General features: G+C 42.9%; 1 long non-coding RNA gene across 1 annotated transcript in view; it reads right to left on the reverse strand.

Moving 5' to 3' along the window:
• Positions 1-270: 270 nt before the first annotated feature.
• The window catches only part of LOC108516961 (uncharacterized), a 29,538-nt gene continuing 14,586 nt past the window's right edge, over positions 271-15,222 (reverse strand). The window contains exon 2 of the long non-coding RNA XR_001881959.1: positions 271-557. This is a non-coding gene — a long non-coding RNA (uncharacterized LOC108516961). The remainder of the gene's footprint in view (positions 558-15,222) is intronic.

A 15,222-nucleotide genomic window follows, 5' to 3' on the forward strand; every position in this document is an offset into this window, starting at 1 on the left:
ATTGCACCACAGCACTCCAGCCCGGGCAACAGAGCCAGAACTTCGTCTCAAACAAAAAAAAAGAAATGGTGTGTGCCATGTAGATCCACCCACTCTTCTCCATGAAGGCGAATTCCCAAACTGAAACCACTCGCAAATGTTCATAGCAAAGCTGCTCAAATTAATTTTGCTTTTCCTCATTAAGTGAGAATCCAAAAGGTTAGTTAGAGTATTAGGTGTAGGGAAAGGATTAATAAAAAATAAGTGGGTCAGAAACATTGATAGACGCCCAGACCCCTCATGTGTAATTTTATTCTTTAAATGCAGAAGACAGCCCTGTGAGATGGGTTTAGCAATCTACATGTCACGGAGGAGGAGCATGAGGTTCAGAGATGCTGAGTAATGTGCCCACAGACTCTCAGCTAGCATAGAAAGCTGGGGGTTTAGCCTCCAGGTTCTGTGTTCTCAACACTGTCCCGGGTGTTCTCCTGACAGATACATTGACGTCCTAATGTTTGTATCTGCAGCTGAAAACTTGTCTTCTAGAAACCCAGGGACCCTGGCATCCTCACTGCTGCCTGGAAAAGGTAGAAAACAATAAGATTGAAATCCTGGGCAAATTGTAAGTGTGAGTTCAGGAAGTCTAGGAAGACCCACTTGCCCGCAGCTCAAAATATGCCTCACCTATGTCCAAGCTGCTGCCTGACACTCCTCCAGCCAAGGTTAAAGCTTTTATGAATTTAAATGCTAACTGATTGTATCTAGGCTCACTCACAAATTACTCCTGAAGCTATTTTGATTTTTGTTTGTTTGTTTGTTTGTTTGCTTGCTATTTCACTGCTTGTTCGCCTATCACAGGCTTTTGCATGTCATCCTAGAGTGTAAGCCGCTGAGGAGGGAACCATGTCTTGCACACCTGGCATAGCATTCTTCCCCACCTGTCAGTCTTAAACACTTGTTGACTGATTATTGTATAAAGTACAAGACACACATCTCTGGGATCTATGTGTTTGCAGAAGTGTACTGTGGAGAAAGCAGGGGCCTTGGGAAGCACAGTCACCTCAGCTTCCATCCTAATTTGGCTACTTATCACTTATTGGATCTTCCACCAGTGCCTCCATCTCCTGAGCCCCCATTTTCTTTTTTATTATTATTATTTAAAATTTTTTATCTCCATAGGTTTTTGGGGAATAGGTGGCATTTGGTTACATGAGTAAGTTCTTTGGTGGATTTGTGAGATTTTGGTGAACGCATCACCCAAGCAATATACACTGAACCCAATTAGTAGTCTTTTATCTCTCACCCCCTGCCCACCCTTTCCCCCTGAGTCCCCAAAGTCCACTGTGTCATTCTTATTCTCATAGCTTAGCTCCCACTTACAAGTGAGAACATAACAATATTTGGTTTTTCATTCCTGGGTTACTTCACTTAGAATAATATTCTCCAATTCCATCCACGTTGCTGCAAATGCCACTGATTCATTCCTTTTTATGGCTGAGTAGTATTCCATTGGATGGATATATATATATACATATATATATCGGAGTTTATTTATCCACTCGTTGATTGATGGGCATTTGTGTTGTTTCCACATTTTTGCAATTGCATGCTGCTCTAAACATGTGTGATCAAGTATCTTTTTTGTATAATGACTTATTTTCCTCTGGGTAGATACCAAATAGTGGGATTGCTGGATCAAACGGTAGTTCTACTTTTAGTTCTTTAAGGAATCTCTACCGTCTTTTCCATAGTGGCTGTACTAGTTTACATTCCCACCAACAGTGTAGACGTGTTCCCTTTTTTACTGCATCCACGCCAACAGCTATTAATTTTTTTAGTTTTTAATTATGGCCATTCTTGCAGGAGTAAGCTGGTATCACATTGTGGTTTTCACATCTGTAAAATGGGATGACAATACCTGTCCACTGGTTTATTAAGAGGAATGAATTGCAAGACTGTACTTTCAGGGATTATTTCTATAGTTTGCTGCTAGAGAAGTTTCTCTGAACAGGTAGAGCCCCGGAAACCACTGGGTGGAGGCGCAGCATCCTCTCCTAAGGTGAAGCCGGCTCTTGGTGTTGCTTCACTGCAACTACCTTTTGCCATGGATGATCGTCCTTCTCCTCCTCTGGCAAAGGGAGAGGGAGAGGATGTAAGTCTGAGTGGCATCTCAAAAAAAAAAGCGGGGAGATAAGTTGGGAATCTGAGTGGCATCTCAAAAAAAAAGTGGGGAGATAAGTTGGGAATGTTTGTAAAAAGCCTGGCACAGTGTCTCACCTTTCTGGTCAGAGTCAGAACGAGAATGAGCGCCCCTTGATTTTGGCCACCGCTCTATGGCCACTGCTTTAGCTGACTGGGACAGCCTATTGGAAAGAGCTCTCAAGAGCAGTTCCTTCTTTTCCTGAAGGGCCAGAGGCTCCACTGAGGCATCATCTCAGAGAAGCACTGGAGTTCTAGGAGCAAGAGAAAAACAGGCAGGAGGACAGGGTCACTCCAAGTCTGCCCTGAAGGAAGACAGAAGATAGCCACCCTTCAGTGAACAGAAGCCACAAAGCTTAGCTCCATCCTGGGCTCAGAACACATTCAGAATAGATTCACTGGGCTAGAACAAGAAGCCAGAAACACTGTGCCTCTGGACACAACAGTCTCTCAGCCAGCCACCAGTGAGAGGGAAGGTGAGTGATGCAGGATGAGAGAGCACAAGGTTTCTCTCTGAGCCCATTTCTAAGCACCAAGCCTGCCCTCTCAACTGTTTCCAGGAGTGGCTACCCACCTTCCCACCACACCCATCTGTTCCTTGGGACCGGTAGCAGAAGCTTCTCAAATCTCTTCTCTACCCCTCCAGATGTGACTCTCCCACCCTTCCCTGCAGTGCAGTAGATTACCTCTTTCCCTGACCCACCCCTCAGCTTCTACAGCAAAGGCAGTTGTTCCCCACTCCACTCCTCAGCTTCCATTCTGATTTGGCTGCTTATCACTTATTGGATCTTCCACTGGTGCCTTCATCTCCTGAGCCCCCATTTTCTTTTTTTTTTTTTTATTGTTATTATTTAAAATTTTTTATCTCCATAGGTTTTTGGGGAACAGGTGGCATTTGGTTACATGAGTAAGTTCTTTGGCGCACTGTGGTTGATGACTGCAATCATCTCAGATGTGTGGTTCCTGAGTGTGTGACTCATGGCTAGTCCGAATTCAGATGTTTTGTAAGGGCAAAATGTACACTGGATTCTGATAACTTGGTGTATTCGTCCATTTTGCGTTGCTGTAAAGGAATACTGGATGCTGGATAATTTACAAAAAAACGAGATTTACTTGGCTGTCACTTCTGAAGCCTATACAAGAAGAATTGTGCCAGCATCTGCTTCTGGTAAGGCATCAGGAAGCTTCCAATCATGGTGGAAAGTGAAGGGGGAGCAGGTATGTTACATGGACAGACAAGGAGCAACAGAAAAGAGGAGGTTCCAGGCTCTTTCCACAGTCAGATCTGGTGGGAACTAATAAAGCAAGAACTCAGTCATTAGCATGAGAAGGGCACGGTGCCATGCATGAGGGATCTGCCCCCATGACCCAAATACCCGCCGCCAGACCCCACCTCCAACAGCGGGAGTCACATTTCAGCGAGAGATTTGGAGGGGAATCTATCTATCACTTAGCATTTTTTAAAATGCAAAATATCTCACTAATACCTTTTTAGATCAATTACAAATTGAAAGGATAATTTTGACTACAGTGGATTAAAATAAAATATACTGTTAAAACTAATTTCACACGGGGTTTGTTGCTGTTTTACATTTTTAAACATGGCAACTAGAAAATTCTAAATTACATTGGAGGCTAGAATCCATGGCTCACATAATGCTGCTGTACAATGCTAGTGTGAACTATCACAACACTGTTATACTATTATCATTTGTTTTATCTCTGCCTCACTCACTAGACAGGGAACTTAAGGAGAATAGGAAGAGTGTCTTCCATGGCTATCAGAGATGCTTAATACATGACAAATATTCCATAAATACTTGTTGAGGGAATGAAGCTATGATGAAAAAAAAATTAAAAATATTCAATGATTCTGAAATATTTTAAAAATCACTCAAAATCATGTGCTATATTGACTTGCCCACAACACTAGTCTCCTTGGTGTAAAGATAACATTCAATTCATGTACTTGGTATATGCTAGAGTTTGGTTTGTTTGACCCCTCCAAATCTCACTTTAAAATGTGATTCCCAATGTTGGAAGTGGGACCTGGTGGGAGATGTTTGGGTTATGAGAGAAGATCCCTGATGAATGGCTTGGTGTCATCCTCAAGGTAATAAGTGAGTTCTTATCCTATTCATTCCTGGAAAAAGAGTCTGGCACCTCCTTCCCCACCTCTCTCTCTCTCTCTCACACACACACACACACAATGTGATCTCTGCACACTGGCTCCCTTTGCCTTCCACCATGAGTGGAAGCAGCCTGAGGCCTCACCAGATGTAGGTGCTGGTGCCATGCTTCTTGTATAGTCTACATATTTGTGAGCCAAATAAAAGTCTTTTCTCTATTAAACTACCCAGCCTCAAGTATTTCTTCATAGCAACACAAACAGACGAAGACAGTATGCATGCTCATATATTTCCACAGGTGTAAAAGAAATGAATCTTCCAACACTACACTGGACCTCATGCTTGTAAACTCAAGCGTGACTGTTGCCCTGGCTCAGAATTTGACTGACAGTTGGCTGCCCCATTTACTTCCTTGTGGCCCTATGGGCAGTCCTCGAACCAGTAGCATGAGCACCACCAGGGAGCTTGTTAGAAATGCAGAGCTTCCAACTACACTCCGTACCTATTGAATCAGATCAGAAGCTTCTCTATAACCAGATTTCTGGTTAATTGTAGGTTAATTGTAAGCCCTTAACATTTGAGAAGCCTGAACCATGTGTTTTTGTTTTTCAGCTCTAAGGAAGAGAGTCACCTGGAAACTTGGCTATTATTCCTTTTTATTCTCCACACATATTTTGCTAAAAAAAACATCGTAAGCATTCACTTTGCGTAAGGTGTTATGAATCAGACACATGGCTCTTGGTTGTGTGACTTCTGTCACCCATTACTGATGAGCTCTCACTGTTTGTGGAGGCAGCTGGACACCCTGGATGCTGGATGCCAGATAGCTCTTCAGGAGGGCTCTGAAGAAGCCAGAAATGGTACAAAATGGCCCCAGGTCTGCAGAGAATCTATACACAGCACTTTTATGAGTCTTGCATTCTGAGGGCGTCCAGAGGAAAGAAAGCAGCCAACACTGCCTTTCTCCCAAGAAAGACATTTTGCCAGAATCTGTTCGTCTCCATGGAGACCCCAAGAATCTGCAAAGCCTCCATCAGCGTCCTGGTCCCCAGGCTCAAGTTCAAGCAAGCTTAATTCCCCTTTGTCTGGGTCTCTGGAGTAGCATGAATTTTGTCACTTTGGGGGAATGCAGATTTTTTTAGTCACATCTGTGTGTTCCTGGAGAGTAAAAGCAACTCAGACTGGACCTGCAGCAGTCTCCAGACACTCTGTGGCTGGGGAATTGCCATGAAGCTTCAAGGAACTCTCACCTGAAAAATCAGAAGATGCAGTGACCAGAATTCTTTCCCTCCATTTCTATAGTTACAACTGCATTCACCTGGTCAGTTAAATGTATTGAACACCTGTGGTGTTTACCATCAAGCATACAGAGATCATCCTGTCCAAGCAAGAAAAACTGATGTGTCAACAAGCAACAGCTTGAAATGCTGGCACAGCCAGGCACAGTGGCTCACCTTGTAAGCCCAGCACTTTGGGAGGCCGAGCCAAGCAGATCACTTGAGCTCAGGAGTTCAAGACCAGCCTGGACAACATGGTGAAACCCCATCTCTACCAAAAAATACAAAAATGAGCAGGGCATTGTGGTGCACGCCTGTAATCCCAGTTACTCAGGAGGCTGAGATGGGAGATTCACTGGAGCCTGGGAGGTCAAGGCTATAGTGAACAAAGATGGCACCACTGCAACGCAGCCCAGTGATGGAGCAAGACCCTGTCTCACCGAACACGAACAAAAACAAAACACAACAGAGGAAACAGCACTGGCATGGCTTTCATTGCTTCACATCCGGTAAATAAGCCAACAAACTCTTGACCCACTAGGCTCTGGGTTCCGGACAGGCCCTGGTCCCTCTCACCACCTCCCTGCTCTCTGCACTCCAGCCCTACTGGCTGCTTCCTCCCTAACAGCCTTTATCTGGACACCTCCTTTCCCCCTCTTCTTGCCTAGTTCAGCCTTTATCTCTCAGCTCTGGGATCGCTTCCTCTGGGAACCTTCCAGATGTCCAACGGCCTGTGTGAGCGAGGCCCCCGCCCTGTGCTCCTGGAACCCCTCCCTTTCTCCTTCCTATGTTCTCTTCAGTCATTTCTGCGGAGATCCTGAGTGACAGCCTTTATTCCATAGGCTATGGAATCTGAAAATGTTTGAGCAAAGGAGAGATAAGATTTAAGTTTGGGAAAGATGAATTTGGCAGCTGTCAAGAGAATATGTTCAACAAAAGAAGAGACTGTAGGCTCAGAAAGGAAACTGGAATGATTATCTTTTAAATGCCAGACCTGGGGCTGTTTTTTGAAATATTTTCTTATTTGTTTTTCAAGATGTATCTGCGAGTAAGGCATTATTGTCCCCATTTTTTAGCTGAAGAAATTGAGACTGAGAGGGGTTTAGTGACTCGCTCAAGGCCACACAGCTGGAACTTCCGGGCCTGCCTGGTTTCCTAACTCTCCCTCCCAGAGAAGCTGTTGGAAAAATTCCTTATGGGTAATAGTAGAAAGGAGAGGACTGACCTGGTAGATGTCATAGGGAAGAATCAACAGAACGCATAGAAGATGGTATGTGGGGCTGCAGCCTTGGAAGAAGAACTCATCCAAGATGACTGAAGTTCTCACCAGGCCACTTCCTTCCAGAAACTTCCCCAACAACTCTCCCACATGTTTCCTCAGCACTCTGTGTTTCCCCCATCAGAGCACTTTTCGAGGTGTTTTATAATTCCTGGTCTGTTTGGCTGTCTTCCCCACCAGCACCTGTCCGTGGTGTTTACTGTTGTAGCCCCACAGGGAAGCAGCGAGCCTCTAAGGGCTCAGTGAAGTCTTGCTAAATGAATGACGGAACAAAGGACTGGGTGATGGAGAGCGAGGACACCTGTGGTGGATTTATAGCGAGAAGTGCTTGTAGCCAAACACGGCATCAGCCAGCCAGAGCTAGTGGGGCAGCTCTCTGGGGTGCACCTGGAGCGTTCACCTGTGAGGACCTCTGTGACTTATTTTCACTAAAAAACAGGATTCTTCCAGGTGAGAGTGAGGTGACTGGACAGGGCAGGGCTGCAGCATGCTGCCTCAGAGGAGACCTGGCTCAGTGCATCCAAGGCTAGGTACAAAATCAATAATTCCACAATTGCAAATCTCAGAGAATCCTCTCTGATTTATTGGTCACTGCATTTGGCACTTGAAGAACAACTTATGCCATAACTTGTAAAACTTTAACAACATGAAGCACTGGTTTCCCTCGAGAGTTTGCAAGGATGCTCTGCAGAGAGGGAGAATCCTTGTCTTGGCTCTTAAAATGGCATCTACCTCAAACTTTCTCTGTCCCACATCTGGGGAAGGCTCAAAGAGCCCTGTAGATCTGTGATCACCACTTTCTCCTCTCCAGAAGCTGTAAAAAGTCCTCCTCACACTCTATGGGTGTCTTAATATCTCCCCCACATCTCTCTGCCCACTCTAATCAATGTGTCATCACCTCCTGAACAAACTGTGCACTCACCTCCTTCTAGTCAGCTTCCAATATTTCTTCCATCCTCACCCCTGCCTCCGTATTACTAGTAGATTAGTTTTTCTAAAAACTGGTCAGAACTAAGAGTTAAAAGCACAACTCCTTAAGCTGGCATGCATCACCCTCCACCCTCCAGGCTGTACTGTCACTCCCTCTCTGGACTGACCTTCCACTGTGCTTCCGCACATTCACCATCCACAGCCAAGCTAACTCCCAACGCCTCCTATTGCTCATCCTCTGCCTTCCAGCCATGTTGGCACTCCCAGCCTAGCATGCCTTCTCTCCAAGGTCTCCTGTCTAAATCCCTACTGGCCTTCTGGAATGTGTTCAAATGCTATCTCCTCTCTAAAGTTGATCCCAATTCCCTCAGTGAGAATTAACTTCTCTCTTTATATGTTCCCACAGTGCCTTCTTTCTATCTGTCATAGAATTTTCCAATAGATTGTCTGGTAATGGAGTTAACTCCATGCAAGTTTGCAAAGGCAGTCCCACTGCATTACAGTCTCATTTTGTATGTCACGGGTAAGTTCTGTTGATAAATAGCAACCCACCCATAATCAACACATCAGCAGGCTATTCCTATGTTCTTTGCAACCCAAGGGTTTCTGCATTTAATGACTCTAATTAAAACTCTTAGCATATCAAAGGAATTTTTTAGAAAAACAGCAATAATTAGCTTTGGAAATTTCCACAATTTGTTACTTTGTCAAGCTCAGTAAGCACTGGTTTTGTCATTGGTGTGTGTGTGTGTGTGTGTGTGTTTTTCCTGCTTGCAAATGTTCCAAGGAAAGCTTTGAAATCCTGAACCTTACCGTCTAGCTAGAAGAAATAGCAAGGGTGACCATTCTGAAACCCTTCTTTCGTTATTTCCCTCTCCTCTCTCAAGTGAAAGAGACACTGTATATAGTTTTTAGGGAGAACCAACTCAAAGACTTATTAATTGTTTCCTGTCTTCTGGATGATTCTTATCAACTTTCAAAAATATGCCAGAATCTTCATATTTAGAAACCTTTTCTTAACCTAGTTTCTCACTCCAGTAATGGCACCAGCAAAACTTCTTAGAAGAGATTGTCTCTACTCCCTGCACTTACTGCCTCACTGCTTGTTCTCTATTTACTAATTTATTTATATTTAGATTGCTTTAGAAATATAGATCCATTGTGCAAAATTAGAAAATACAAATAAGATAAGAGAAAACTTAAAGTACCCGTGTGACAAAACTGTTAAACCCATGGCAAAAGACGCTTCCCAGCTTCCCTTACCATTGGGGTGGACACTTGCACTCCATTGGTGAGTGAAACACATTATTTCTACCCCCTCGTAACATACAAGTGATAGTGATGTGACCTACTTTCCGGCATGGTCAATAAAATCCCCCATGGACACTCCTCTGTGCTCTTTCTTCTTCCTGTGAAATTGAATAGCAAAGACTACAGCAAGCTTGGAAACCATGTTTTTAAAGTGGCATAGTCAATATTAGTCTTGGTCTGTAAACGACCTCTGGAAATGGACTTGAGTTTACCCTAAGCCAATGAAGAAACTTCTACTCAAGAAAATATGTAAAAATTCCATACCAAATGTGAAGGTCTGTGGTATTTGAATCAAGACTCCTTTTATCTCCCTCCCCACCAGTTCAGCGACGTGGAAACTGCCCTCCAGACTACTATAGCCAAGAGCATAGGGCAAGACTGTCACATTTCTTATTCTGCCCTTAGCACCTTGTTGCCAAGGCCAAGTCTTGGGTGACTGCAGTCAAGATGTAGGGTGCTCTCTTTTTTCTTCCACTTCCCAGCCATGAAATGAAGGCTTCATTTTAGATGTGGCACACTGAGAATACTGGGGCCTGACAGCCCTTGCCTTCATTCATGAGCCAGTGACTCCACACCAGGACTGGCAAGCTGAGAGAACCCGAGGCTGCAGCCCACCCTCTAAGCTTCTGGAGTACCGGTGTCACTCCAAAACAGGCTTGGCACTGTCCCTACCCCCAGCTCCAGAGTCCTGACTCAGAGATTTTTGCCTAGAAGGGAAAACTGGCCATAAAACAAATAGCTTCTAAACTCTTCCCAAAGGAACTGACTTTATTTGGAACAGAGTAAGCCTTAGGGCACTCTCAAGAACAATGGAGATTGTAGTGGGAAGGGATTCATAGATCTAATGAAGATATAGCCTAGACTGTAGACTGGCTAGTTTACAGGAGAGGAGTGGGGAATAAGGCAGCTCAGGGTAACCCTGATGTGAGAACAAATATTAAACACTGACCTCAGAAACTATTTCTACAAAGAGTGACATCAGCAAGGTGGTAGATGAGGAAGTCCCAACCCACATCCCACCACAAATGCAATGAATGATTTAACAACTACCACAAACAGAAATAATCCAGGAAATCTCCAAAGTACAGTGAAGAAGTTGCAGCAACCCAGTAGAGAAGAAAAACTGAGAGTGACCATGTAGAAAAACATAGGAAGCATTTTACCTGCATCACCCTATCATGCAATCTGGCACAGATCTGCAATGCCACCACAATTTTATCACCAGGGACCCCCACAGTCTTTGTCAAAGCTGCACTAGTGACAGAGCTGCCCAGAGTCCACACTGCTCCCCCTCCCGTGAGCAAAACCTGCTACTGCACCATCCCTAGTGCCAGAGTTGCCACATCCCACATCCCAGCCCTGACACCACCTCACACACACCTACACCCTGGAACCCCAATGCTATCATCACATACTACACTCTCAACCCCAAATCCTGTTGCCAAGGACGATCCCCTCAGCCATCACTTCCCTTTGCAGGGGAAAAGGAGAACAGGAATTCACTTCACAGCCAAAGAAGTGTGACAATGGTTTCGTGCTCATGAAATTCACTGGTCTTACCATGTCTCTCATCATTTTGAAGCAGCTGGCTTGCTAAAATTGTGGAATGTCATTTTGAAGTCACAGATGCAGCACAGCTAGGTGACAATATTTTGTAGGGCTGGAACAAATTTCTCCAGACTGCTAAATATGCTCTGAATCAGTATCCAATATATGCTACTACTTCTCTCATCTCAGCATTCATGGGTCCAGGAATCAAGGAGGGGAAAGAGAAAGGCCACCACTCACCATTATCCCTAGTGAGCCACTAGCAAACTTTTTGCTTCCTATTCCCACAACTTTATGCTCTGCCACCCTAGAAGTTAGTTCCAGAAGGAAGAATGCTTCCATCAGGCGACACAACAATGACTCCATTCAACTGAAGGTTAAAATGCCACCCAGCCATATTGGGATTTTCATGTCTCTGAGTCAACAGGCTAAGAAGGGAATGACAGTGTTGGCTGGCATGATTGATCCAGACTACTTCTGGGAAATTGGACTACTAGTCCACAGTGGAGGAAGGAAGAGTATGTCTGGAATAGAGGAGATCCCTTAGGGTATCTCTTCATATAACTATGCCCTGTGATTAAGGTCAGTAGGAAAATACAACAACCCAACCCATTAAGGACTACAAACGAAATGAAGGTTTGGGTCACTCCATTAGGTGAGAAAACCATCACCAGCTAAGGTGCTTGTTGAAGACAATGGGAATACAGAATGGATAGTACAAAAAGGTAATGATCAATACCAGCTATGACCATGTGACCAGTTACAGAACTAAAGACTGTAACTGTCATGAGCATTTTTCCCTATTTTGCTAAAAAATATGTTTGTGTGAACTATCACAAGGACAGAAAATCAAACACCGCATGTTCTCACTCACAGGTGGGAATTGAACAATGAGAACACTTGGACACAGGGCGGGGAACATCACACACTGGGACCTGTCATGGGGTAAGGGGATGGGGAAGGGATAGCATTAGGAGAAATACCTAATGTAAATGATGAGTTGAGGGGTGCAGCACACCAGCATGGCCCATGCATACCTATGTAACAAACCTGCACGTAGTGCACATGTACCCTAGAACTTAAAGTATTAAAAAAAAGTTTGTGTGTATATATACACATAGTAAGCGAATATCTTTGCTTTATTTCCTCTCCTATTCCTTTATCATGTAAGATAAGATGTATTAACTTTATATCAGTATTTAAGTATTGCTAATTTTATGTCATAGTATCTAAATTATGGACTATCAGGAGAAGAGTAAATATCCCTCAAGGACTTTACCTCCTCTTCTCAGGAAGGGTTTGATGCATTTTCAGGTGTATCATGTTAGGTTGAACTATGACCTTGTTATTGTCTTTATTTGAAGATTAAGTGTGGCTTAAGGAGACACATGTGGATGCCAAGTTGACAAAGAGCGAACTTGTAATGGTTAATGTTAGGTGTTAACTTGACTGGGTTAAGGGATATCTAGATGGTTGACAAAGCATTATTTCTGAGTCTGCCTGTGAGGTTGTTTCCAGAATAGGTTAGCATTTGAACTAGTGGACTCAATAAGGAAGATCTGCCCTCACCCAGATATAAGCAGGCACCATCCGATCAACTGAGGGCCCTAATAGAACAAAAAGGCAAAGGAAAGAATTTGCTCACACACACTCTCTCTCTCTTCTAGAGCTGGGAAACCCATCTTCTCCTGCCCTTGGATATAAAAACTCCAGGCTCTCTGGCCTTCAGACTCTGTGGCTTTCATCAGTGCTCCACAACCCAGTCCTCAGGCCATCTGCTTTGGACTAAGAGTTACACTATCAGCTCCCCTGGTTCTCAGGTCTTCAAAGTTGGATGGAGTCATGCTACTGACTTTCCTGTTCTCCAACTTGCATACAACACATTGTAGGACTTCTTACCCTCCATAATCACATGAGCCAGTTCTTCTGACAAATTGCCTTTCATAAGCCTATATCAGATAGATAGATGATAGGTAGGTAGGTAGGTAGGTAGGTAGATAGATAGATAGATAGATAGATAGATAGATATGCATACATACGTATTTATTCTATTGGTTCTGTTTCTCTGGAGAACCCTAATACCGATTACAGATGGTTAAAATAAAAAAGTCATATAACAAGTGTCGATGAGGATGTGAAAAAATCAGAATCCTCATACACAGTGGAAATTTTGAATAATACAGCCACTTTGGAAAACAATCTGGCAATTCCTCACACAATCAAATATAGAGTTACAATATGACCCTCCTAAGTACATGTATTCTACTCTTAGGTATATACCCAAGAGAAATGAAAACATATGTCTACACAAAATCCTGCACATAAGGCTTCATAGCAGCATTGTAGAGCCAATAGGTGGGGGAAAAAACAATGTCCATCAACTGACATTGCTTGGATAAACAAAATATGGTGTATTCATACAATGGAATATTACTCAGTCATAAAAAGTAATGAAGTCCTGATACATGCTGCAAAATGAATGAAATTGAAAATATTATGCTGAGTGAAAGAAGTCAGTCACAAAAGACCACTGCTATGGTTTTAATATCTCCTCTGAAACTCGTGCTGAAACTTGATTCTCAGTGTGGCAGAGTTGAGAGGTGGGGACTTTAAGAGGTGATTGGATGATGAGGGCTCTGCCCTCATCAATGGACCTATCCATTCGTGGATTGACAGATTATATGGGTTATCACGGTTGGCCTTTTAAAAGAAGAAAGAGATATGTCAGCTAGCACAGGAGAGCACCTTAGCACACTCAGCCCCCTTGGCATGCCAGAGTCCCCAACAGCAAGAAGACTCTCACCAGATGTGGCCCCTTGAACTTGGACTTCTCAGTCTCCATATTTACAAGAAATAAATGACTTTTCTTTACAAATTACCCACTTTCAGGTATTCTGATAAGCAACAGAAATTGAACAAAGATAACCAGATATTATATGATTTCATATATGTAAAATATCCAGAATAGGGAAATCTGCACAGATAGAAGTAGGTCCAGTGGTTGCTTAGGGTTGGGAGGGTGGCAATGCGGAGGTTAGAGGAATGATAACTAAAGGGTACAGAATTTCTTTTTGAGGAGGTCAAAATGTTCCAAAATTGACTATGGTGATGATTGTACGTTTCTGTTAATTTACTGGAAAACACTGAATTGTACACTTTAAGTAGGGTAATTGTATGGTATATGAATTATATCTCAATAGAGTTGTCGGAAAAGAGTTTGAACCCATTAAATAGTGGGGTCTATTTGTTATAAGACTTCAGCCTACTCTAAATAATATAACCCATAATATCACAATCCAATGATAAGCTTATTTTGATGTACATATTCTATGGTTTGTTTTGCTTGGATATAACTTTTTTAAATTAGCAAACCAGCTAACATTCTGTAAACTGTACTTTTTGGCTTAAATGATTATAACTACCTTTCTATGTCAATAAATATGCTTTTTTCATTTCATTTAATACCCAGCATTAAAAATTTTCTATTTTATAGTAGCTTAACATTTTGATTTTGACAAACTACTAAACTTTATCTTTCATTTTTATTTTATCAAAGTAATGTCAATTTTTTAATTTTCTTTTCTTTTTCCATCTCTTTTTGTTCTTGTTATGTCTTACATTCTGGAAGATTTCCTCAACTTTCTGTGCCAATTCTTCTATCATATTTTAAAATTCCAATCCTCTATCTTTTTCTCTGGTCCTTTTTAATAGTACCCTCTTCTTTTTCTATGCATGTAAAATCCCCTCTTATGTCTCTGAAAATATTAATTATGGTGTTTTGAAGTGTTTGATCTCTACATTGTCTGTTTTCTCTGGGTTCTTTTCTCCTGTTTGTCAGGTTTGGTCTCTGTATTTCACAGCAGAGGGTGCTTCAAATGTATGTTCTTCATTGGGTTTCTGTACATGTTTTAAAGTAAGGCATGAGAATGCAACCAGAAGCCATGGGTGTGGAAATGCAATATACTGACTGGTGTGCCTCATTGTACAGTCACGGGGTGGGCATCTGGCCCCTTTGTTTTGGTTCCTCAGATGTCAGTATCTGGAGTTCTTTTATCTTCACTAGACAGTTTCTCCAGACAAAAGTCCCCCAGACTCCTGCCTTGCACACATAGGGATGGCTGCCAGTATCGTGACTGCTGAGAAAGCCGAGGGCGCTGGAGGTTGCCCTGCTCAGTACGTAGAGTTTCCCTTGGTCCCTTTTTCACCTCCTTGCCTTGCTTCTAGCCTTAGCTGTGTGACTGACCCAGGCCCAGAGTTTCTTCATCTCAGTTTTCCCCTAGAGCGCTATTCTCTCCTCAGCCCACTGTACTCAGTTTTCCATCATCATTTCTGAAATGAAGACCCTCTTGCCCAAGTCCTCAATGGCTTCCACCCTGCTGAACCCAGAGGGTGATTTTCTGCCCTTATCTTACTTGGCCTTTCGGAAGAATTCAGCATGGTTTTAGTGTTCTCATTTTCTAAAAATTCCTTGTTGATTTCATAACAGGCAATTTCCTGGCTAAACTTGGGATCCATTTCCCACAAACTTTTGTAAATGTAAAACAGTCGTGTCACTCTGGCTTAAAACACA

This window comes from Rhinopithecus bieti, unplaced genomic scaffold (genome assembly GCF_001698545.2).
Source record: "Rhinopithecus bieti isolate Rb0 unplaced genomic scaffold, ASM169854v2 scaffold_37914, whole genome shotgun sequence".
Taxonomy (NCBI): Eukaryota; Metazoa; Chordata; class Mammalia; order Primates; family Cercopithecidae; genus Rhinopithecus; species Rhinopithecus bieti.